This window comes from Gymnoscopelus microlampas (genome assembly GCF_963454915.1).
Source record: "Gymnoscopelus microlampas genome assembly, chromosome: 4".
NCBI classification, from domain to species: Eukaryota; Metazoa; Chordata; class Actinopteri; order Myctophiformes; family Myctophidae; genus Gymnoscopelus; species Gymnoscopelus microlampas.
Window position 1 is genome coordinate 48513297 of NC_139941.1, and position 25412 is coordinate 48538708.

Sequence of the window (25412 nt, forward strand, 5' to 3'; positions counted from 1 at the left end):
ACATTTCGGCCATTTGAAAATAGCCGATCTACAAGCTTGAATTCCAGGTTTCTACTTGTAACTTGAGTACTTTTTCCACCACTGACGCTCACACACACACACAAAGACTTTGATGTGGCACCTCAACGCTCAGCACAGAGCCGAGACAAATAGCGGCGGGCGGAGTGACGACAACTTAACGAGGAAGTCGTGTCTCTCGCTTTCACCTTCGTTTCTCGGCTTGACTGAGGAATTCACGGGGAAAAATGGAAAAAAAAGAATAAAAATCACATCAATTAAGACAGAACAAATGGAAGGCTCACAGTGTCAGACCAAAAAACGACAGGAAGTGACACGCACAGACTGTTAAGTACGACTGACACACTGCAGACGCTGCTGACGAGCGTGTGTGTGTGTGTGTGTGTGTGTGTGTGTGTGTGTGTGTGTGTGTGTGTGTGTGTGTGTGTGTGTGTGTGTGTGTGTGTGTGAGACTTATTCCAGGAGGTAATAAGCAGTCGCCTTCGCAGCCGGAGCGTGACCTAGAAAGAGACGCCGCGTGGCGAGGGACACGCCATGTCACATGATCTCAATCATCTCCTCTCCCCTCTGATGACACCAGGAGAGAGAGAGAGAGAGAGAGAGAGAGAGAGAGAGAGAGAGAGAGAGAGAGAGAGAGAGAGAGAGAGAGAGAGAGAGAGAGAGAGAGAGAGAGAGAGAGAGAGAGAGAGAGAGAGAGAGAGAGAGAGAGAGAGAGAGAGAGAGAGTGAGACAGACTGAGAGACAGACTGACAGAGAGAGAGAGAGAGAGAGACGGAAAGAGAGAGAGAGAGACGGAGTGAGATGAAAGAAAGTAAGGGATGAAGGGAGAGAGAAAAACGTGACCGAGGGAGGGAGTGACAGGGAGAGAGAAGGAGAGTGAGAATGAAAAAAGAGAGAAAGGGAGAGAGATCCCAGCACACTGAGGCTAATTAAGTCATTTGAAATGGCCATGGAGGAGGTACAGTACCTGTATGCAATCTATCCCAGCCTGCACCACGCCTCAGGGGCGTGAGGCGCCGAGAACGGACCCACGCAGAACACAGGGAACCAACGGAAGAAAAGAAGAAAGGGAGGAGAGAGCGAGAGAGAGACAGATAGAGAGAAAGAAAAGAGGGAGGGAGAGTGGGTAGCAGGGTGGGAGCAGAGGGGTTTTTAATTGAAGAAGCTGAACAGAAGTGTGTATGTAAGTGTGTGTGTGTGTGTGTGTGTGTGTGTGTGTGTGTGTGTGTGTGTGTGTGTGTGTGTGTGTGTGTGTGTGTGTGTGTGTACGAGTAAGAGTGTGCGTATGCATGTCTCCTTGTGTTGTAGAGCAGGAATAAGGTTAAGCATGCCCCCAGCAGAGTATGTCCGCGCGCACACACATACACACACGTGCACATACTCACACACACACAGGACCGGGAGCAGGTGAGCAGACAGGGAGAAGGGGTGCATGGATGGAGGAGAAAAGGTTTGGATAATTGAGAGTTCAGCAAGCGGCCATGTTGTTAAGGGAGGGGAGGGGCGGGGGTGTCACTCTCCCTACTGGCGAAATCACACACACACACACACACACACACACACGCTCGCCCACCAGAGGGTCTGGTGGTTCTATAACACGACTGCCCGCACCGGGGAAGGGGGCAAGCTGGCGACACTGGCCATTGAACTGGGTCAAACACAAAACATAATCGTCTCTGTCAGGGTGGAAACCTCATACGTCCAAAAAACTGTTACTTTTCAGGATTCAAATTCAAAAATCGCACAGATCTACAAGCTCAAAATGTGTCGCTTCGCGCCGTGTTTCAAGCTCGTGGATCATTAGATACTGTTGTGTGACAACACAAGTAGGGCATTCATTTACAAAAGGTCCAAGGAAAAACACAAAAAAGTTAGAATATGGAGATAAGAGGTTTCTGCCCGACAGCAAAAAAATAAGGAATAAGAAAACAATATATATATATATATATATATAACACACACACTGAGTGCACGTGCACTCTCAGACACACACACACACACATGCACAGAGGACAGTGTGTTGGCACAGGGCGGTCACATGAGAGGGCAGAAAGACTGATTGGACAATACTAGGTCAGCTCTCCTGACAACACTGAGGGCTAAAGGATAAAAGGTTGCATTTGGCCCGACACACACACACACACACACACACACACACACACACACACACACACACACACACAGGTTTAGGATTCCCCACAAGAATTTGGTTTCACCACTCACTACCCTTTCCAATTTGTACGTTGGCTGTTCAAACGTAGCAGATCTACAAGCTCACAGCTTGTAGATCTGCTATTGTTGAACGTTTATGAAAAACACTGGAAAATGTTTGAGACATTTTGAATAACTTTGATTATTATTATTATTTCTTTAACCCATTAAGACCTGGAACGCATCTGTGTCACTTTAGATTTCCTTGGCTATTTAAAAATAGCAGATATACAAGCTCATAGCGCGGCACCGAGTGCCGCGCTATGAGCTTGTAGATCTGCTATTTTTCAGGTCTTAATGGGTTAAAACATAAATCTTCTCGTCCCTGGCGCACGATATTTTCAGATGGGGTTCCGCGGCCAAATACATATCAATTCGGGAGTACTTGACTTGCAATGTTCTACAGTATATTCTCTCTCTCTCCCTCTCACACTACCCCCCCCCCTCTACCCCCCCCCCTCCTCATTCTGTTAATAAAGCTGTGTGCAGCAGATCTGCTGTAGCCTATAGACTGAGAGATCAGGCTGCATGTGGACTTCAAAGGGGGTTGCAACTAGGTCACTGCAGTCAGGCACACGGAGCACGCTCTATGCTCTCTCTATCGGGGCGCTCTCTCTCCCTCTTTCTCTATCTGCTCCCTCTCTGCTCTCTCCATATCGGTACAATGCTATCAGTTAAATTAACATGCAGTGTGGTGTATGACTGTCTTGTCTCTCCCTGGGGTGGCAGGATGACCGTGTCATGTAACTGTCACTCCTTTATCACCGTCCGTCCAACCACTCCGCTCAGCAATTTAGACGATGTTTAATTTAGAGAGAGAGAGAGAGAGAGAGAGAGAGAGAGAGAGAGAGAGAGAGAGAGAGAGAGAGAGAGAGAGAGAGAGAGAGAGAGAGAGAGAGAGAGAGAGAGAGAGAGAGAGAGAGAGAGAGAGAGAGAGAGAGAGAGGGGACTGGTACAAGGGACAGCAACAGAGAGTTGTAGTGACAGAGAGAGAGAGAGGCAGAGATTGGTCACACACTGACTGCCATGTTGATCTAGTCAAAGGCCACTGAGCCCCCAATTCTCCCTGGATGAGAAACACAATGAGACGACCTGTTTACAGCCACCACAGAGGATGAGGAATGGATGGAGAGAGAGAGAGAGAGAGAGAGAGTACGGGGTTAAAGAGGAGGAGAGTAGAGGAGATGAGAAGAGAGGAGGAGAGAAGAGGAGAAATAGGAACAAGGTCATAATTAACAGAGAGCTTCAGGGTCACTCTCTGAATACAAGAACATCCTAAACAAGGAATTCACGTGTGTGTGTGTGTGTGTGTGTGTGTGTGTGTGTGTGTGTGTGTGTGTGTGTGTGTTCATGTTTATGTATGTTTGTAATCAGAGTGCAATCGTCCTTCCAGGTTACGATGGGATAAGCGTCCCACCAGGCTAGCCAATCACGATGCTCCGGTCACTCCTGTACCAGCTTACTGGATGTACGGGAACTAGCCAATCACAGACAGGCAAATTTGCCGGAACAAGCGTTAGATTAACACCAAGATATAACTAAATAAATTAATATCTAAACGTGACCACATACCCCCCAAGTCTTAATGGCCACACACTCAACTCAGAGCTGTCTTAAGTCAGTCCCTATTGCCCATTTGACAGAGTTTATGGTGCTTGAATCAAAATAAATATACTGTAGCCCAGTGGTTCCCAAACGTTTCTATTCCAAAAGACTCCCTGCCCTCCTTCAAAACAGTCATAAAAGAGCACCTGTCTGCAATTTACAACTGGACCTATAGCTAGACAAGTCTTCTAGCTTGCCAAAAGAAATGACCCCCCAATGTTTTATGTAAATATAGTATTATTGCTCCTAGTATGGTTTCTTGTATAGTATTTTATATCTTGATTCATTTAATACACAGGACCACAATGTAAACAAGCCCTCAGGACTTTTTCGTGTTATCCTTTTAGCGTTATTGTATAACTGTCCCTCTTTTTGCAAACTGTTAATAAAGTATTCAATCAATCAATTAAAAAACACTCAAACAGCCATAGGCTCCGGCTGCAGCCCTTTTGCAGAATGGCTTAAAAAAACAATAACAATAACAACAACAACATGAAAATACAACATGTGTGTGCGTGTGCGTGTGCGTGTGTTTGTGTGTGTGCACGCACGCACAGACACAAAGATATTTATGACTGGACGGATTTACATTCAGGCATGTGTGGCATGTTACTGTTACAGATGATTTTTGTTGAGTTCATGTCAGTTATGCGTGTGTTCGTGCGTGTGCGTATGTGTGTGTGTGTGTGTGTGTGTGTGTGTGTATTTGTGTGTATGTGTGTGTGTGTCTTGTGTCTGTTGTCGGGGCTGAGGCTGGGGTTTTGACTGACATCGGGGGCGACGGCAGCACACTGGCATATGGCAGCCGCCTGCTAACCGCCAAAACCTTGACATCAGCGCAAACAAGCTAGCCGAGCGCGACGCGGCGCCGCGCGCTCCTCAGAGGGTTACGGCAGAGGCTGTCAACATACGGCGGTAACACATATCACCCTCACAACCAGTGGTTGCCAGATTTTGCGAGAGAAATAAGCAACCAGGGTCTATGGAAAACAAGCCCAAAAAGAAGCGACTAGGACAGCCACACTTCAAACCTATAGGCGTCGGCTATTTGAAATAACCGATCTACAAGCTCAACAAGTTGTGAGCCTGTAGATCTTATGTGTTCAAAAGAATCTTGAGGGGAAAAAAGTGCAAAAGTTTCCTAAGAGTGACCGCTTAAGAAACGGAGGGTCCTTGGTTCGATCCTCAGCTGGTTTCCTCCACCATCGCCGTGTGTGAATGTGAATGGGTAAATGATGTAATAATGGTGCTTGTGTCATTTTGGTACCCACCACACTAAATGTTGGGGACACACACTCACAACTAAAATAGGGTTTAGAGCAGGGGTCTTCAACGTTTTCAGGCCAAGGACCCCCTAGCTGAGAGAGAGATGAAGCAGGGACCCCTCTATATTGTATAAAATTGTGTTTGAGATAAACTTTTGCTGCTCTTTTTTTCCCTCTACTCCTATAACTCTTTGCCAAAAATAGCCGATCTACAAGCTCACAACGCCTCGCGCTGCGAGGCGTTGTGAGCTTGTAGATCGGCTATTTTTGGCTAAAGTTCTCCTCAGAAAAGGGATGCTAGGGTTCAAGTGGTTAATGTAAAAAAAAAAAACATCACACAAAGATTTGGCGGACCCCCTGTATTAACTCTGAGGACCCCCTAGGGGTCCCGGACCCCCTGTTGAAGACCCCTGGTTTAGAGAAGTTGTCAAAAAAAACACATTTACTGTATATATGACAGTATGACATTAAAGTATCTGGTACGTCTGTTTATTGTAAGCGAAACCAGGCGATTACCTTCAGTTCTTACTGTCCACACTGGGACCTTATTGGTGTAGTATTTACTTCCCCCTGAAGACCAACATTGACTCTGTGGGCAGGATAGTGGAGATGCCATTGACAATAAAGCCATCAGACATACAGCACTGATAAGGCCCGATCGCTGACTCCATCTCTCTGTTACTCACTATCTCTCTCACTCACTCACACACACACACACACACACACACACGCACGCACACACCTCAATCCATTGCAAGAAACATCCTCGCTGTGAGGACAGCTATCAACCGATCCATACAGATGTCCATTTCAAGTGCTGTACACAGAGCAAACTATACAGTGCAGACACTGATGAGGCCTGATCACTGACTTCAATACTCACCGTCTCTCTCACTCACTCTCTCACACACACACACACACACACACACACACAGAGTCCCGAACACTCTCCTATGTGCCGATCTCTACTGTAGATAATGTACATTTGTCAACGTACAGCACAATGCAAACACAGAACAATAACAGATCCAGCGACGTATCAAAAGACAGATAAGCCTGAGCCAGTGGTGGAAAGTAACGTATGTTTACTCAAGTACTGGACTTAAGTACAATTTTGAGGATGTTTTCCTTTTCTGGAGTATTTCCAATTTTCAATACTTTTACTTCTACTCCGCTACATCTCAGAGGCAAATATTGTACTTTTATTCCACTACAATTATTTGAAATCTTTAGTTACTTGTTACTTTGCAGATATAAATTATTACATTATAAAACATATATCAACCACTTTAGCCCTATTTTATACATCTATACATCCATTTGAAACATCTATTTGAAAATAGACGATCTACAAGCTCACGCATCGCGACACGTTGTGAGCTTGTAGATCTGCTATTTTCAAACATTTTAGTACTTTTACTTTTGGTACTTTAAGTACATTTTGAGGCCAATACTTTTGTACTTTTACTCAAGTAACATTTTGAACACAGGCCTATTACTTGTAACGGAGTATTTCTACATTGCAGTATTGATACTTTTACTTAAGTAAAAAAATGTAGTACTTTTTACACCACTGAAAGCCTCCCTATTTAGATTTCATCGTTTCTTATCTCATCGTTTCTTATGATAGGCTGACGGACAAACGGACAGACAGTCAGACAGACAGAGACACAGACAGTCAGACAGACAGACAGACAAGAGCGAGGCATGAAATATCCCATTCCGAGAAACGTTCGTCAAAGTCCCATTATAACAGATCATTACATTACATGACGGATCCTCTGACAGCCCGAATCGTACAGGTTTTGCCCCGTGGTCGGCCAGATGTCATCAAACACGGGGGCGTTTACTGTCACATGCTGCCGTGGAGAGAGAAACCCTCCGTCTCCGTCAAAGTGTCGTCGTTTTCCAAAAGGTCTCAGAGAATTCGACGGCATCTCCTGCATCCATTTTCATTTTATCAAAACCAAACCCCGGACCCCGGGGCTAAAACTATTAAGCCATTAAGACCTGGAACGCATCTGTGTCATTTTTTTTATTTGAGCTAAAAAGCATTATTTTACACTTTGGCTATTCAAAAATAGCAGATCTACAAGCTCATAGCGCGGCACCGAGTGCCGCGCTATGAGCTTGTAGATCTGCTATTTTTGAAAAATCAAGAAAATGTGTGCAAATTAATATATTTATATTATTTTAAAGCGAACGTTTTAACTCAAATCTTTGCTACTGGGGGTCCCTGGTACAACATATTTTGAGATGGGGGTCGGCGGCCAAATACATATCATTTTGGGGGGTCCTTGACATGAAAAGGTTTCAGAACCACTGATGTAGAAACATGCGTTTTTCAGAAAGCTGTTTAAGAAGACATTAGTAAGAATCGGCCTCAAGTCTTAATGGGTTAACAGAAACATCTGTTGTTGTTTGTTTGTCTGGGAATGCTGTGTACCCCCCCCTCTCCACACCCCTCTCCAACCCCCTAAAATCCCTTCATTTTTGTTTTGTACAGAGATGGTTGTCATCCATCAGACTGCAGTGTAACACAGACCAGGAGCCAGACACCAGAAGGAGTGTCTGGGGGAAGATGACAACACACTTCACCTTTGACCTCTTGTAGGCCACCTGGTGGCACGCTGTGCTTGTGTGTGTCCCTTAAAGGGATAGTTCACCCCAAAAATGACTTTTTTTCTATCGATTAGTCACCCCATGGAGACTTGGATTCATGGATATTTTTCTGTTTTTGTTGCATTCCTAAGCCAATAATTTGATGACTGTCATCAAGGGGATACAAAGTCTCCTTTGTATCTCCTACCGGAACCGCTGCCTAACGGTTCACTCTTCATCAAATTATTGGCTTAGGAATGTGACAAAAACAAACAAATATGAATTCAAGTCTCCATGGGGTGACTAATCGATAGAAAAAACATATTTATTTGGGTGAACTATCAACTAAAAAGAAATTGAGGCTTAATTTAATTTCCAAACAAAATACTAGGCTTACTGTATGAAAGAAATTAAACAAAAGCTGAAAGGCCATTTTCTCTATTATTCTAGTTTAGTTTCAGGTATTTTGTAAAGACTATGGTGTTTATTCTTATTTCAGTTAACTAGAATGTTTTGTGCACGTCTACTCTTCCTTATTTCATTACTTTTAGTTTCAACCTGCTGTCCCTGTTATGAGTAAAGCCATTAAAGAGATATCCTTTTTCTTTTTTATGTTCACAATTTCTTCAAAATGTTCAAATGTTTTCATTTTTAACCCATTAGACCTGGACCGCATCTGTGTCGCTTTAGATTTCTTTGGCTATTCAAAAATAGCAGATCTACAAGCTCATAGCGCGGCACCGAGTGCCGCGCTATGAGCTTGTAGATCTGCTATTTTTTTTAAATATTGAAAAAAATATTTAGATTTATTTTTTAAGAATCGGCCTAAGGTCTTAATGGGTTAAAGGGTCTATTCTTTAATATATCATCTCTGTCAGGTGGAAAGTCCAAAAATGTTACTTGTTAGCTTGTAGATCTGCTATACTTTTGATACTTTTGTGTGACGCTGAAGTAAGATCAAGTAGGGCGTTAAGTTAATTTACGAAAAAATATGTGGAGATTCTGCCCAACAGCAAATATATATATGGCTTAAAGCTGCAATCCATAACTTTCCTGTCCTACCCGAGAACCGGGGACCCCCGCGGTAGCGGTCCTTCCTGCCCTATACAGGATCTACATGTTTCAACAGAGGAGCACCATCACTAGAGCCATATGAAATCCGTGTTAACGGAATCGCGGACGGAATCGCGGAAATGACCAATAAAAATGGAATTGGAATAAAACACGGAATATTGCAGAATTTGGAAAAAAAAAAAAAATCGCGGTAAAATATTTTTTTTTACCGCGAATTTTTACAAATCCACGGGACACCACCATTGTGCATGGCCACATCCTACTTTATAAACAGTAAAATCCACGTAGAAATAGTCTTAGAAAGACGATAGAAACAATAATACATGCGCGACGCCATTTTGCGCATGCTCAGACCGAAGTCACCGAATTATTTTGGGAACATTTTTGCGTATAACACAACAAGGGCCATGTATGGACTGTTATATCTTGAACATTTATTCATTTCCACTTACCAGACACTTTTTTTTATGGTAAAAATGAGCATAAAAAGCAAAATACAGAATTCAGAAATATTAAAATGGAAAAAACAGAATTTGGGAAAAAATAAAACGGAATTGGGAAAAAAATAAAACGGATTTCATATGGCTCTACCATCACCTCCGGGCTCCAACCACCACAGTATAGTGTTAGTTAAATGGTATTAACATAGTCGACCGTACAGGTTACAATCATGTTTTATTCACCGACAACACTTATGGATTACAGCTTTAAGTGGTTAACCTACTGTATAATAACCTTGGTGTGAGTGTGTGCATGTGCATGTGCATGTGCATGTGCATGTGCGTGTGTGTGTGTGTGTGTGTACCTGCGACTGTGCGTGCGCACGCATGTATATGAGACCCATTTCTGTTGATGGTGTCACCAACCTTGCCCCTGTGAGTGTGTGTGTGTGTGTGTGTGTGTGTGTGTGTGTGTGTGTGTGTGTGTGTGTGTGTGTGTGTGTGTGTGTGTGTGTGCCTTATCATGTATCTCCTCTCCTGACCAAACTCAATTTCCTGCCATGGTGTCCACAGCCCGACACCTTAACCTTTGACCTCTGCAAACCTGCAGTCGCGGAGCATTTTACAAGAGGATGGATGCACTGGAGCAAGGTCGAGTGTGTGTGTGTGTGTGCGTGCCTGCGTGCGTGCGTGCGTGTCCATGGGTGCGTATGTATTGATTTTTTAACATGCACGAGAACACACACACACACACACACACACACCTCTAAGATGTTATGTGTGGCTGATACTGTCACACATTAGACGTAATGAGCGTGCCCGCAGAGGGCTACTAATTGTATCAAAGTTTAGGACGTGTGTGTGTGTGTGTGTGTGTGTGTGTGTGTGTGTGTGTGTGTGTGTGTGTGTGTGTGTGAGAGGCCATAGAAAAGTGGTGTTCCCAGGGAGAGAGTGAAGTGGAATCCACCACACATCGCCCTGGGCGCTCTGGAAGAACGACTAAACAAGACCGTCCCACTGGGGCACACACACACTGCCCGCAGCGGCAAACGACCTACTACACACACACACACACACACACACACACACACACAGGCGTTTTGATGATATAATGTGTTAATTTCAAGAGGGGAAAAAAGTCAATTATCAGACTCGGGCTAATAAATGCATAATCCCCAATAAATGTCTCACAATGAGATCAAAGATCGGTCTTCCTCTCGCTCTCTAGTGCTCGACTCGCTTATATATAGTACATACATACACACATACATACATGCATACACACACACACACACACACATTTATTTTCATTCTTCCATCCCTCCTTGTTCCCTCCATCCCCAAGGCAACACAGGATGTGGTATCGTATCGAGGGCATCCTGGAAGCAGGAACATCATAATATAATATATATCACTATATGGACGATCCCACTATAGAAACACACACGGGTGTGAATGCTTATGTGTGCACATTTTGCACAACATACAGTATGTAAAAGTTGCCTTTGTATCGTTCTTATGCACCTTATCTAGCATGTCACCAATGGTGGAAAAAGTACTCACATCTTTTACTTAAGTAAAAGTATCAATACTGCAGCATAGAAATACTCCGTTACAAGTAAAAGTCTAGTAATCTAAATGTACTTACAAGTACAAAAGTATTGGCATCAAAATATACTTAAAGTACCAAAAGTAAAAGTACTGATTGTGCAGAATGTCCAATTTCACAAGTTCAAAATGTATAACAATCTTTCGAAAATAGCCGATCTACAAGCTCACAGTGTGTTGCATCGCGACGCATTGTGAGCTTGTAGATCGGCTATTTTCAAAAGGACAAAATGTATATAGGGCTTCTCATGGTCTAGTTTCTTATTTTAAGATGCATTATCGTATGTATTATGGATGTTTTTTATTGACAACAGACTATGATGACTTGACTTATGACATAATGACGCTGTATCTGTATTTCACGTTGATGCTGCTATTTGATTTTAAGTGGACACTAAACAACATTTCAAGTATGACCACTTTACATCTCTCTTCAATCTTAAAATAACAAATAACCAAAATAGCCGACAGCTTGTAGATCATATCCCCAGAAACATGTCCAGCGTGCGCAGATCTCAGAGCAACACAGACCTTCAGTGGTGGAAAATGTACTCAAATGTTTTACTTAGATAAAATATTGTAATATAGAAATACTACTGTTAAAAGTAAAAGTCTGGAATAAAACATTTACTTCACGAAAAGTGCAAAAGCATTGATATCAAAATGTACTTAAAGTACAAAAAGTAGAAAGTACTCATTATGCAAAGTACTGAAAATTGGAAATACTCCAGTAAAGTAAAAAATACAAAAAAAGAATGTACTAACTACAGTACCTGAGTAAATGTACTAAGTTACTTTACACCACTGTAAACCTCGGACGTTCAACTCCAAGAGCATCTGCTAAATTGCCTACATTGTGAAGTGAAATAGTACCCGCTACATGCATGGGACATATCATATCCCAGCGTATGATTGCTATTACAACCGTTTCAGAGCGGCTCTGGTGGTACACTCACTCCTCTGACTGAATGACCGTGCATTTAGCAGCTGTCCATGTCATTACCAACACTAGGTCTAGTCTAGACGTATGTCCCTGCAATGTACATCTGTTATATGTACCATGTCGGTAGTAGTCCCCTGTTAATGGTATCATTGTTGAGCTTTCAGTTAAACGTGTCTCTGCAGCAATACCTCCATATTCGCTTTTTTCTTTTTTTTACAGAGTAAACTCTTCAGTGTCAATTTTTAACCCTTAGAGAGAGAGAGGTGCATTGTTATTCTCTCAAGGTTAAGTTTACTGATATGTGTTGTATGTCTTACTGATGAATTGTTAGCCTTTTAACCCATTTAGACCGGGAACGCATCTGTGTGTCATTTACTTTGGCTATTCAAAAATAGCAGATATACAAGCTCATAGCGCGGCACCGAGTGCCGCACTATGAGCTTGTAGATCTGCTATTTTTGAAAAATCGTGGAAAATGTGTGCAAAACTTTGAATATATATTTTTAAAGCGAACATTTTTAACTGACAAATGTCTCAACAAATGTCTTCATTTTTCTGAAAAACTATTGTTACTATATCAGTAGTGCTCAAACTTTTTCTTGTCAAGGACCCCCCAAAATTATATGTTTTTGACCGCCGACCCCCATCAAAATGTTTTATTCCAGGGACCCCCCCAAAAGCAAAGATTTGAGTTACAAATGTTCGCTTTAAAAAAAATATATACATACAAAGATTTGCAAACATTTTCAAGATTTTTCAAAAATAGCAGATCTACAAGCTCACTCGGTGCCGCACTACGAGCTTGTATATCTGCTATTTTTGAACAGCTAAAGAAATCTAAAAATGACACAGATTCTTTCCCGGTCTTAATGGGTTAACATAACAATTGAACCTCTGAACCGCTCTATAATACCATCAAAATGCATATCTGGTACACAGACATGTGCATGACATTATAATGTATACAGGCATGCCTACTGGGCTTGTGTCTTATGCTGCTCTAACCCTTTCCAGAGCGTGTTTGTTCAGATAATAATGCTTCATACGTTGTACAGCGCTGTCATTCATCAGGTCTGTATGAGGATGTAAAACAATGAGGCCGTGGCATGTTTTCCTGCAGGAAGAAGACCTCTTCATATCAACCGGGCTGACTGACACACAAAGGGCTCCGTCGCAACAGAGGAACCCAATGAAGCCGCAATCAATAGAGCTCTACAAGGTGTACACACACACATACACACACACACACACACACACACACAGTGCACGTGCGTACACACACACACACACACCACGCAAGCGTCGGAATGATGTACCGATTACCTGGAGCACAAAACAATAAGCTGCATGCTCATACAGTATGCATGCACACACATGCACACAGCAAGCACCCGCGCATGCTGGCCGTGTGCGCGCACACACACGTGCATTTGCACACGTGTGTGTGTGTGTGTGTGCACGGGGGCACAGGGATGCAAGCGTTAAAATCTCACACAGACACACACGCGCGTGCGCGCGCACACACACAGATCTAGACACTTAATATGCAAATACATGTTGTTACAACAGGGAATGCATTCCATTGTTCAGTGGATGAAGAGGAGGGGAGGGGTGGGGGGATAGGTAGACACATCTCTAGATGTCTAGATGTAACAACCACTCACACACACACACACGGTTTGTATTACTGTACTTGTGAGGACAGCAACATTTTAGGACCGTGATTTTATGAATAGCAATTTTTAGTTTTACAGTTTACAGCTGTAGCCCTATAACCCTAAAGCCAAAAATATTTACAATGCATGACAAGCCTATCTCCACCAAACCTTTGTTTATTTTTTTTACCTTAAAAGGAGTAGTTCACCCAAAAGAAAACTTATTTTCTATCAAATACACACCAAATGAAGCCTTGCATTTATGGAGATTCTTTAGTTTTTGTCACACTCCTAAGCCAATAATTTGAAGACCGGCGGAAAGATGCTAACCATTTCTCTTGTGAGGATCAGGAAAATGGTCACAATGTCCATTTCTCAAGTTCTACTATACTTGTGAGGACCTCTGGTTCTCACAAGTACAGTAATACCAGAACACACAAAAAACACACACGTGATGGGATTCTACATACCAGCTGTGCTGCTGTTAACCCATTAAGACCCGAGGCCGATTCTACAAATGTCTTCTAAATCCTAACGTTTTCTGAAAAACGTATGTTGCTATAATATCAGTGGTGCTCAAACATTTTCATGTCAAGGACCCCAAAAATGATATGTATTTGGCCGCGGACCCCCATCAAAAAAATATTATTGTACCAGGGACCCCCCTAGAAGCAAAGATTTGAATAAAAAAATGTTGCTTTAAAAATACATATATTCAAGGATTTGCAGCATTTTTCAAAAATAGCAGATCTACAAGCTCATAGCGTGGCACAAAGTGACACGCTATGAGCTTGTATATCTGGTATTTTTGAGCAGCCAGAGCATAAAATAGAGAGGTTAAAATCTGAAATGACACAGATGCGTTCACGGTTTGAATGGGTTAAGACAGGCAATACAACTACAAAAATAATGTTCTCTCTCTCTCTCCATCTTTCTCTGTCTGTCTCCCTCCCTCTACATCTCTCCCTCTCTCTCTCTCTCTCTCTCCTCTGATCAATTTTTAATTTGGGCCGTGCAGCCTAGCTGGCCCTCAGTGCGGCGGCCTGGCCCTCGGTGAGGCCGGCCACGCCAGGCCCGGTAATTATGGTCCGTTATTGACAGCTGCCCGCCCCGCGGGAGGCTATTTAAAGAAGGTTTAACCCCAGAGCAAGTCCAGGCCCTGCTCCCCGCCTTTGAAGGTGTCAAGTGCATTGATCTGGAGCTACAGGAGGGCGCAGGGGCCTTCCCCTTTACCTGGAGGGCCTCGGTGCGTGCGTGTGTCTGTGCGTGTCTGCATGTATACGTGTGTCTGTGCATGTGTACGTGCGTGTGTGTGTGCGTGCGTGTGTCTGCATGTGCGTGTGTCTGTGCATGTGTGTGTCTGCGTGTGCCTGTGCGTGCGTTCTTGTAATACTATTCTTGCGGGGACCATATGTCCCTACAAGTATAGAATTTAAGAAATGGGACATTTTGAGGAGGAACGTTTTCCTGGTCGTCAAGAGAAATTATTTGCAGTTTTTATGGTTAACCCATTCATTCCGGGAACACATCTGTGTCATTTTAGATTTCTTTGGCTATTCAAAAATAGCAAAAATACAAGCTGAGCATCTTCACCTACATACAGACTAGAGAAGGCAAGAAACACACACATACAAAAATACACATACGTCATAAATAAACAAATAAAGACACACAAAGCAAAAGCACACTTACACATGTACACTAAGAGTGTCCTCTGGCTAGATCTGTCTGTCTGGGTGGAGACAGACAGACACCTACCTGTCTGACCTAAGCAGACACAAGATGGCCTCTGGACACGCACACGCACGCACGCACACACACACACACACACACACACACACACACACACACACACACACACACACACACACACACACACACACACACACACACACACACACACACACACACACACACACACACACACACACACACACACACACACAGCTACAGAGGTCAAAGGAAGAGAAATACTGTAAGAGTGAGAGGGAGAAGAGAAAGAGAGGAGGGGGGAGAGACAGGGAGAAGAGAGAGGGAAAAGATAAAGAAAGAGACAGGGAGAAGAGAGAGAGAGAAAGAGCAAGAGAGAAAGAGAGAACATAAAGAGAGAGGAGAAGAGAAAGAGAGACAGACAGACAGACAGACAGACAGGGAAAAGAGGTAGATAGAGAGAAAGAGAGGGAGAGGGAGAAGAGAAAGAGACAGGGAAAAGAGAGAGAGGGCAAGAGAGAGAGAAAATATAAAGAAAGAGACAGGGAGAAGAGAGAGAGAGAAAGAGCGAGAGAGAGAACAGAAAGAGAGATTGAAGAGAAAGAGAAGAGAAAGACAGAGAGACAGGGAGAAGAGAGAGAGACAGAGACAGAGACAGAGAGAGAGAGAGAGAGAGAGAGAGAGAGAGAGAGACACAGGGAGAGACAGGGAGAAAGAGGGAGTGAGTGAGAGAGAGTGTGTCCAGGGAAGTGACTCAACCAGCAGCAGTGACCAATCAGAGAGACAGAAAGGCATAATGGTGAAGAAGACATCAACCCAGCTTAGAAATGAGATATAAATAAATAACAGGCAGCTTGACAGAAATTAAAAGAGCATGCCCCCCCCCTCCCCCTCCCCCTCACCCCAACCCATTGAAATTCTGGGCAGACACAAACCCCAAGGCTTTTGACACACTTTTGAAGACCCCCCCCCCCCCCTCCTCCCCCCTCTCCCCCTTTCTCACTCGCTTTCTATTCAGCGGGTCTCCAGTGTCAAGACACTCTCTATAGGGGGAGAGAGAGGGAGAGAGAGAGAGAGAGAAAAGCGAGGAGGAACAGGGGATGAGTAAAAGAGGAGGGGAAAGCAAAGCAGGGGGTCTTGAAATTATTATTTTTCTTCCTAATTAAGTCACTCCAGTTTTATGTTTAACATATTTTGTGGAGTCTCGTGTGTGTGTGTGTGTGTGTGTGTGTGTGTGTGTGTGTGTGTGTGTGTGTGTGTGTGTGTGTGTGTGGGGGGGGGGGGGGGGGGGGTTGGGGGGGTGACTCCAACCTTACCTTGACTCCCTTGTGGTTAGAGTAGTATATTATTATCACTATCATTATTTTTAGTGCTTACTTTTTGTGCCTTGTTGCTGCTGATGTTGAGGAGCCCAAAGACAATTTGAACTCTCACATACCTGTACTGTATGTCGTAGGGGTGTGCCGATACACTAATTTCACCAAACGATACGATACGATATTGGGCTCACAACTTCGATACGATTTCGATACGATACGCACTTTTTTTATTATGAAAATATATGGGGGAGAAAAAAAGCAAATGCAAACAAATAATTCTGTTTTTGCATTATTCAGACATGCAAACTTGTAGCTTTTCAGCTACAATAGCCGTTTTCAATCCAAATAGGGCAATAGTGTGACACCTGAACCGAAAAAAAAAAACATTTTGTCACCCTTTTCACCTCGGGGCTGTTTGCATGCCTGATTATAATGATTGTAAAAAAATGTTTTTTGTTTTTTTTTGTTTTTTTTTCAAATCGATATCTTTTTTTTCCAAAACGATACATATCGTCACGAAAACGTATCGCGATATATCGCGGGACGATATATCGGCACACCCCTAGTATGTCGTCTTTGTTGGCTGGAAAAAATGTCCAAAACTGTTACTTTTCAGGATTCAAATTCAAAAGCATAAAAAGTAGCAGATCTACGCCTCGTGTGACGCTGTACTATGATCAAGTCGGGGGATTAATTTACAAAAAAAAACACAAAAAGTAAAAATATGGAGATAAGAGGTTTCTGTCCCCAACAGCAACGATATGGGACGAAACAATAAAAATATTAATCATGAGCAGCTTGTGAATTCCCCTGGGACTTGGCACTGGCCCAGACTGTGATGTGACGTCAGTCAAATTATGACATATCGTTACTGTCGAGCAGAAACCTCTTACAGTACGTATCTCCATATTCAAACCTTTTGTGTTTTTTTTCGTCATTTAATGTGGTTCTCAACCAGTGGTCCGGGGACCACCAGTGGTCCTTGAAGGGGTTCCATGTGGTCCCCAGCTAAATGATGGAGAGTTGGTAACCAAATGGACCCTTATAGATCTTTAACTCGTGCGAGTGTAAAATGAAACCAAATGGACCCTTACGGGTCCATTTGGTTTCATTTTACGCTCTCAAGAGTTAAATTATTGTTAAACATCTGCATTCCTTAATTTACAAGAAGTACACAATAAGAAAATGTAGAAGAATTGTTATTTTGATCAACGTTAGCCAGTTATCTCTCCACTGGTACCAACATCAATACAGCATGGAAATTGTGGACAAAATCTTATCCAATGACAACAAAACATATAAAGTTTTGGGTCTGGGAGGCTAAATCTCATCAAAACGGTGGTTCCGTGGCTCAAATACCGAATAAATAATGGACCTTGATATGAAAAGGGTTGAAAACTACTGCCCTACTTGATCATAAAACAGCATACCACATACAGTAAGCATCAAAAGTAGCAGATTAGCAAGCTTCAAACGCGGCGCTTTTTCGAGCTTGCCAATCTGCTACTTTGTGCTGTTTTTGAATTTGAATCCTGAAAAAGTAACAGTTTTGAACATATGAGGTTTTCCACCCGACAGAGACGATATCTATGATGTATGCCTCTATATTTGGGAAAGGTTTCAGTTTGAGTTTGATCAGACACCCATTGACTTGTATTGAGAAATGAAAAGTTAAATATTGCAAAAAGTATAAAACACGAGTGATAAACATACAGTATATAAATGGCAGAGGTACTTCTTTGGCCTACTGGCATTGTGCACAAGAGATCTGGCGCTGATTTGCGTTTTGTGAGATTTTCTCTGGACACACAAACAGATAAGCACACAGACACACAGACAGACCCTCTTAAAGGCGACTATAGCCTCCTGCAGAGCCAAGGTCAAGACGTCATGTAAAAGATGTGTATGCATGCACCTGCCTCTATGGAGAATTGTTTGAGAGAATTAAAAACACCAGTGGTTCAACTCCAAAAGGAACAAAAACGCAGACATGCTGTTTTCTTTAGTGGCTTCGGAAGCTTCTAAAACCATGTGCACTATGAAACCTTTCTCACACTGCCTGTAGGATACTGAACATCTTCTAAAATCATATGTACTACGAAACCTTTCCCACACTGCCTGTTGGATACTGAACACCTTCTAAAACCATGGCACTAAAAAACCTTTTCCACACAGCCTGTTGGATACTGTATGTGTGTGTGATATACATCCACTAAACCCAGACTTCTGCAAAAGCTGTAAAGTGTAAAACTCCAGCTAACTAATCGGGAACTCCATCCTTCTACACACTACCTCCCTCACCTCAATTATCCTCCTCCTCACCTCTCCTTACGACACAACCTCCGTCTCCTCACCCTCACCCCGGTGGCTGGCTGGCTGGGTGGGTGTCGGGGGGGTGTAAGGGTGCAGCACAGAGAGCAGTGACAGGGCCAGAAGGTAATGATAGGGTGCTGCCGTGCCGTGATGCAACAAGAAGCAGTCCTATGTCTACTGTCACACACTGAAATCATGGAGGAATAGGGGCTGTCATTAAGAGAGAGAAACCCTCCAGCTTGCACTGCTGCAGCTGTCAACACCCCCCCCCACACACACACACACACCTCCCTCTGTCTGTCTGTCTGTCTGTCTGTCTCTCTCATGCCAGTCTCAACCGTCTATTTCGTCTCTGTCGGGTGGATAACCTTGTATGTCCAAAACTGTTACTTTTCAGGGTTCAAATTAACAGAAGCATCAAAAGTAGGCGCGTTTTGTGTGATGCTGTAGAGCAAGGGTCTTCAACAGGGGGTCCGGAACCCCTAGGGGGTCCTCAGAGTTACTACAGGGGGGCCGCCAAATCTTTGTGCTAGAACTTTGTGCGAGAACTTTAGCCAAAAATAGCAGATCTACAAGCTCACAACGCCTCGCAGTGTAAAGTTGTAAAAAACGTAATCTGAAACACACTTTTATACAATAAGTAGTGGGGGTCCCTGCTTCATCTCTCTCTCAGCTAGGGGGTCCTTTCCTTGGCCTGAAAACGTTGAAGACCCCTGCTGTAGAGTGATCAAGTAAGGGCGTGAATTTACGAAAAAACACAAAAAGTTAGAATATGGAGATGAGAGGTTTCTGCCCCGACAACAGCAGCGATTTTCATTCATACTTAACCTCCTTTCCTTCCTCCATCCACTCCTCTCTCTCTCTCCCTCCACTCTGTGCCCTCCTAACTCATCATAACCCTTCGTCAGACCACCTGTCTCTCTCCCTCTCCACCTCCATCTCTCCCCCTCTCTCTCTCTCCCCTCTCTCTCTCTGGTTGTTGCTGGAACAGCCTCCTTTCACCTGTCATTTTACTGTTCAGCACTGGGAATAGAGTTCCACTTCTACACACACACATAGCGCGCACGCGCACACACACAATACAGACACTATACGAGCGCACGTGCACACACACACACACACAGCCGTCAAAAGCTCCTAACAGTTGCCCCCTTCTTGAAAATACACATCCTCCAGCACTCCCCACATCAGCCCCACTCTGCCCCGCCTGACAGCAGGTATAGGGGTGTGTGTGTGTGTGTGTGTGTGTGTGTGTGTGTGTGTGTGTGTGTGTGTGTGTGTGTGTGTGTGTGTGTGTGTGTGTGTGTGTGTGTGTGTGTGTGCGTCCTACAGGCTGTGAACCTGTCTTGCGTGTGTACATATTTCAGACATATCATAAACATATGTGACACATTCTCAGCTTATTAATTTGTCCTCAACACACAGCAGCATGAAAGCTTGTTACACAGAGAGAGAGAGAGAGAGAGAGAGAGAGAGAGAGAGAGAGAGAGAGAGAGAGAGAGAGAGAGAGCTTGTTACACAGAGAGAGAGAGAAAGAAAGAGAGAGAGAGAGCAGCACAGTGCACTCATCACTGGGACAGGGACAGACGCTGTGTGTGTGTGTGTGTGTGTGTGTGTGTGTGTGTGTGTGTGTGTGTGTGTGTGTGTGTGTGTGTGTGTGTGTGTGTGTGTGTGTGTGTGTGTGTAAACATGCATGCATGCTTGTTTATCCCATTAAAAACGGGAAAGCATTTGTGTAATTTTAGAATGTTTGTGCTGGCTATTTAAAAAAATTGCAGATCTACAAGCTCACAGCGCGTCACTTCGTGCCGCGCTGTGAGCTTGTAGATCTGCAATTTTTTTTACATTTTTGAAAAATCTTGAAAGTGTGAGAAGTACTGATTTAGGCATTTTGTAGAATCGGCCTCAGGTCTTAATGGGTTAAGTGTGTGTGTGTGTGTGTGTGTGTGTGTGTGTGTGTGTGTGTGTGTGTGTGTGTGTGTGTGTGTGTGTGTGTGGAGAGAGAGAGACAGTTTGCCCTGAGATTCACCCTAGAACGTGAGCGTGTGTGTGTGTGTGTGTGTGTGTGTGTGTGTGTGTGTATATGTGTGTGTGTGTGTGTGTGTGCGCGCGCACACACACACACACACAGGGTGCCGTCTAGAGGTCTGATTAACTCGCACAATCAGCTCCTTTTCACACAATCCCCTGATTGGCAGCAGCGATCCCATCAGTGTGCGTGTGCAGGTGTGTGTGTATGTGTGTATGTGTGTATGTGTGTATGTGTGTATGTGTGTGTGTGTGTGTGTGTGTGTGTGTGTGTGTGTGTGTGTGTGTGTGTGTGTGTGTGTGTGTGGGGTGGGGGGTTGAGAGGGCTGAGCAGAGCTTATGAGTAGTGCTGCAAAATACATGCATACAACGCAAACATAGCCTACACTTAATTTTCCCCTGAGAGTGTGTGCATGTGCGTGTGTGTGTTTCGCACACACAGCTAACAGTTTCCTCCATATCTAACCGGAACATACTGTAGGTGACCCCCCTCCCCCTCCTCCCCCACCCCCGCACAGCAGGCTCTGAATTTCCAATCAACTCTACATAAATAACTAACATATTACACATCATAACTGCCCCGACTCCAGGCAACGCAAACCTGCCACCAATCACCACCGAACAACGGACCACCGATGGAAACACAACCAGAAGAAAACGAGGTCACCATCTGACCTGCACAAGGATTTAAGGATGTTACACTTATAACGCTTACAAGAAGAGTTCCTATCTACAGTCATGGAGTACTTTGTTGGAACTGGTCTGATGTAAATAACTTTAAATATTAAACAATATATTATAATGTCAATAGAAGTCAATGAGGTTTTGGGCGACCTTTGCGAACTTTGGGTGAAACACTTTATGTTTTCAATCGCTAGTTTAAAGTATTTTTTAAATCATCATGATATGCGTTTAGTAAATTATGGTCCCATTCATTACAAAATGAATGATGAAGTAGAGTATGTTTCTAGGGTTTCGACTGGTTCTACCGAGTGAAGACCTGCCCTTACAGCAGTTGCAGCCAATAGCATAAATTTCCGGTTGCATTTCGGACCGGATATGGAAAGATGAAGGATTTGAAATCGCTGGAAAATATGCTTCATTTACCGTCCATAGAAACCAATGGTAACGTTGTCCATATTGTTTTACGGTCTATGATATATGCAGACTACTGTATGTTTAGATCTTCAATGCTTTCATTTCCTAATGCTTGTACAGTAATAGTACATTCACTGGTTTTATTTTTAACTAGCTGACTCACCGGCGATTACAGATGAATGTTTGTTTCCTTGGCTACGTACTGTACGTACATTTATACCTTTATATATCATTTTGTGCTTTTTTTTTGTCTTTATTTTCATCACAATTCGTAGGAAGCTATCACAAAACAACCACTCCTTCATACCTGCTGTATGAAGCTTGTGAAGTGACAATAAACATGAAGTGGAAGTTGAAGTTAACTCTGGCACAACATGCAGAAGAAATGTCATCAACGTGCACCGTCCCTGTCAAATAAACTAATGAAATAAAACGAATCATCTCTGTCGGGTGGAAACCTCATATGTCCAAAACTTTTTAGGATTCAAATTCGCGACGCGTTTTGAGCTTGTAGATCTGATGCTTTAGATGCTTTCGTGTGACGCCGTAGTATGATCAAGTAGGGGTGTTAATTTACGAAAAAACACAAAAAGTTAGAATATGAAGATAAGAGGTTTCTGCCCGACAGCACCGATAAACTTTTTTTCCGGTGCAACCAGTGTCTCCATCATCACTAAGTGTCTCCTAGGAGAACGTAATGGCTCAGAACGTCTCGTTTGCACATCCAGCTACCAGCGCACTAACGCTGGTGGATCTTCCTCAGTTTGCTGTCAACCTATAGGCTAATTGCAGTAGATATTTCATAATCCATCAAGAGTTTACAGTGTGTGGCAAAAAAAAAACACATGTGCGCATGCACACACACACGTGCACACACACACACACACACACACACACACACACACACACACACACACACACACACACACACACACACACACACACACACACACACACACACACACACACACACAGTCGAGTGCAGACTCCTGATAACCTTGCATGGCTTTTGCACTTTCCAATATCGTTGCTGTTGGGCAGAAACCACGTATCTCCATATTTCAACGTACTTTCTTTTTTTATATATAAATGAATGCCCTACTTCGTCGTACAGGAGTGTCATGCTAAAGTAGCGAAAATAGTTGATCTACAAGCTAGATTGCAATGTCACTCGCTTCATTCATGGAAAGACAATAGAACAGGTTGACAATTTCACTCCTGAGAGCCCCACCGCCAATTGACACTTTTGAAAATAGACTAAACACCTACCTTCTTAACAAAGCGTTTTCTTAGTGATTCTTGGCCTGGTTTTACCTAGTTTTTAAATTGACCCTTTATGCGTAATAGGGTGGGTCCCATGTAGTTTGGTTGCCTTTGCTGTTTTCACGCCAATGTTGTTAAACCCTGTAGCACTTTGAGGTTTGCGAAAATGAACACTTTCTGATATGAACGATAAGCCACCACACGTTTAGCACAGTAAATGACACTGATCATCCCCTCAACCGTCACTTTACCATCATGCCATCCGAACGAAGATATACAGAACTTTGAAATGGAAAAAAGTTTGTTTTATTTTTTATTTTGTACATTCAGCCATTGCTGGTCTAAACAAACTGCCTCGCTGACATCTGGGTACTTTGTGTTTTGGCTGACTTGGTGTGATGTTGTATCGTGTTTTCCTTTGCAGTTTAACAAACTGTGTTATGATTGTTTCACAATTTTCTTTTTTGGGTGAAAGTGGTCAAGTCTGTCAGTCGGTTTCATCAATATCTAACCAATGAAAAGTATTAAAAAGAGCTTGAGACTAAAACGATAACTACATTGAATCCACTGGAACGCAGTTTCTTTTTTTCTCCATTATTTCCTGGAAAAAGTAACCGTTTTGGTCATACAAGGTTTCTAACCTGACAGTGACAATAAGCACGCGCGCACACGCACACACACACACCCACACACACACACACAAACAATGAAGATTCATGCAGTGAACCTGTGTGCGAGGTTGCAGCACTCTCTCTCTCCTGGAGTGTGAGGCCTGCGTGTGGTAAATGCCAGCATGATGATGTGTCGGAGTGTAAGTACATGATTTCTTGTTTACTATGATGAATGAGACACAAACACACACACACACACACACACACACACACACACACACACACACACACACACACACACACACACACACACACACACACACACACACACACACACACACACACACGCACACACACTGTTCTCTATATCCAACCTGTCACTGAGGGCTCTCTGAAGCCCCGCTATACCTGCTGCAGACGGAATAACAGCTACTGTTACTGTAACTCAAAACATACACACACAATCACAGGTTTGTATTACTATACTCGTGAGGAAACACCAGCTCAGTGGCCTTGTGGTTAGAGTGTCCGCCCTGAGACTGGGAGGTTGGGGTTCGATCCCCGGCCGGCTCATACCAAAAACTGGATTGGGGTAAGTCCCTGCGACGTACTAGCGTCATGTCCAGGGGTTGTACTTGTCTTGTACATCAAGATGCCTCACGCTACAGAAACAGGAGATAGACTCCTGCCTCGGCAAGGCTTACTTACTTGTGAGAACATCTACATTTTAGGACAGCACTGAAAATAGCTGAAAATGGCAGTAAACACACAAACACAATCTCTTAAACAAACGCATGAACATACACACAGACCTACTACACACTTCAACACAGTTGTGTGTGTTCGTGCACGTGCGTACACACAGTTTCCCACATGACTCTGCTTTTTCCTTTACACAACACACGGTGGCTGGTGTGTGTGTGTGTGTGTGTGTGAGACTTTATAGCATTTGGACGAGGGAGGGATAGACGAGGGAGAGCGAGGGAGCAGTGGAGAGCAGGGTCTCCCCTAAGTCAATTTGATCAGCGGGGGCCAATGAAATTACACCAGCTCTGGCTTGCCTTGACAAATGAGAGCAGAGATATGAGTGTGAAAATATGGAGACAGGAGACAGGCAGGGACGCTTTGATGCTTACGTATACACACACATACACTACATAGTTCAAGATGCATACCATGATACAACTTGGCATGCTCATGTTCAGCTTTTACATGTTGATTCTGTGGACTCCACTAGAGTAGGTTTGCCCTAACCCTAACCCATAAGGTAAGTGGGGAACATAGAACCCGGGGGAACATATAGGGATGGCCCAATTTATCTTATATTGGCTCTTTATTCAGCCCTTCAGTTCATTCTAAGTCTGAAACAAGCATTGTTACCACCTGTCTCTCTTAAAGCCCACTTTCTTCTGATTGGCAACCGTGTACCAAGACAAATAGGAGACTAAGACCCCCCCCCCATTTATTAGTCTATTAACTAATTCACTGCCACGGACGACTTCTGACGAGTTTTTGTCCAAACAGCCACACTGCCAAGGACGACTTATGACGAATTATAACAACAAAAACCAACAACAACAAAAAGCTAGGTACCTTTCATGTTAAAGGATTTATGAAAGTCAATTTTTCTCGGCTTTCTGTTGTTTTTCT

General features: G+C 43.4%; 1 protein-coding gene across 2 annotated transcripts in view; it reads right to left on the minus strand.

Moving 5' to 3' along the window:
- Positions 1 to 25412, minus strand: part of arb2a (ARB2 cotranscriptional regulator A) — a 297865-nt gene that overhangs the window by 236964 nt on the left and 35489 nt on the right. The gene's annotated exons all lie outside the window — the stretch shown is intronic.